This window comes from Diuraphis noxia, unplaced genomic scaffold (genome assembly GCF_037042655.1).
Source record: "Diuraphis noxia isolate RWA-SAM2 unplaced genomic scaffold, SU_Dnox_SAM2 contig0003, whole genome shotgun sequence".
In the NCBI taxonomy this organism is placed as follows: Eukaryota; Metazoa; Arthropoda; class Insecta; order Hemiptera; family Aphididae; genus Diuraphis; species Diuraphis noxia.
The window spans coordinates 34,442,716-34,444,748 of NW_028301713.1; positions in this window are offsets into that span (position 1 = coordinate 34,442,716).

Genomic DNA, 2,033 nt, shown 5'->3' on the forward strand with positions numbered 1-2,033 from the left:
ACATAAAGAATAAATAATTGCATATTAAATTACGAATAATTTAGTTTTATTAAATAGAAATTATTTTTATATAAAAGGTTAAGAGGAAGATGTCCTACTATTGTCATGCTATTATATCGAAATGCATGGGAAAAGAAAATCGGTATTATCATTGAGTATGGTATTATTTTGAATATTTGATTAGGAATTCTCGAGTTAAATTTATTTGTGTATATGGTAGAGAGAGAGAGAGAGAGAGAGAAAGTGATGATAGAGTTTTAACGTTTTAAGATATTCATTATTTTTTTTTAAAGAGCTCAAAAAATTAAAACTAAATATTCCAGATGATGTAGAACTGTCCAATTTAACATCAAACCTTTTCGTATTTCTTTTTATTTGGGCAAATAAAATCTAGTCACAAAATGAATAATGTAGTAAATCACTCTAAGATGATTATTTTATATACCTTATATCGTACAACGTGAGACATATTATACCTTTTAATGATTTTTAATCATTAACATTTGATTTACACACTTAACAATACGAAAAAAAGAAGAAACTAAAATTGCTTGTGTATACAAAAATTATTTTTTATTAATTTAACAAATTTATAATCAATTACAAAAGTCAAATATTATAACAATTGATCGAACAGTTACATATGTATAAATTTATATAGGTACATGTTTCAAATAAAAAAAAAATGAACATACAGTTTTGAAAAAATATTTTATAACAGTAAAAAAACATAGCAAAGTTGCTATTATCATAAGGAAAACATTTTTGAAGATACAATATGTATAAATTTTTATTAATTAGCACAAAATGGCTAAATTATTACATTTTTACAAGTAAAAGATTTTCAAAGTCAAAAAAGGGGTAGGAGGAATGCTCATGGTCCAAATACCAAAAGGGGAAACATTTTTTAAAAAAAGAGAAAAAATAGTACAAAATGACTATAATTTAAATATTGCATGTACAAGATTTAGTCGAAAAGGGGGGGAGACAAACAATGTAGAAGAATCTATAAACAAAAACAGTATATACACAAAAAAAAAGTTATAAAATTAAATAAAAAAAAAAAAATACGTCAGTCAGGAGACACAAAAACAAGGAGGGGAGGATACGGGATGGCGATTGGGTGCGGATTTGTAACAGTTTTGGCCACTGGTCACCTCCACAACGTTCCACGACCGGTCCCACGGGTAGACGAGTGTCACGGGCGCGTTTGCTCGGACGCGTGACGACCTTGCCCAGCCGGCGAGGCCAGACCGAGACGGCCGCGGGAGCGATGGTCGACGGCGACAAGCAACGGCGGCTAGTGCGCGATGTTAGCGCTTTGATGGTTGACGGCGAGACGACTCTAGCGACAGACTTGCGGCGGATACCGTTGGAAACGAAGCGAGAGAATCGAGATTTGGCGCATGCGGAGTGGACGGTGATCGCTATGCGGACAAGCGACCCGGCCGATGTGGGTTTACCGCGGGACGAAAAGGCGAGATCCATCGGACCGCCGCACGAGCGACGTGCCGCGATCCTTGACAATCGGTAATTTTCGTCCTGGCGTCGTCCCTTCAGCCGCGTCTTTGTCCTGCAATGACCGTCGCCACGAAGTCGCACGCCACCGGACCCTGAAACGTTCATAGTTTCCTCGGGTCCGGTGCCGCTGACGTCCGTGTTCCTAGCGCATAAATCTCTATACCACTTACCCCGTGCCAAGGTGTCCGCCACTGCCATCGTAACGAGTCGCCATCGCCGTCGTCATCATCGTAGGTACGGTCGGGGCGGAATCGTTGCCCTCGCCGTTGCCTCGACTAACCACCGTGCCGTCGACATCGTCGTCCGTCGATCCACGCGACCGTAACTGCCGGGCGCTCGCCGAGCCGCCAGAGGGTCTCGCGCGTCAACGACGACCGAGCGCGCTACGCTCGTGAACCCGTCGCTACGTGGGTGGTCGGGAAACGCGTTCGGGTGACTTACCGCCGTGCACCTTCCGTGCTCTTTCCCGTATCCTCCCCTCCTATACGTCGCCGTCTTCCTGACGACATCTT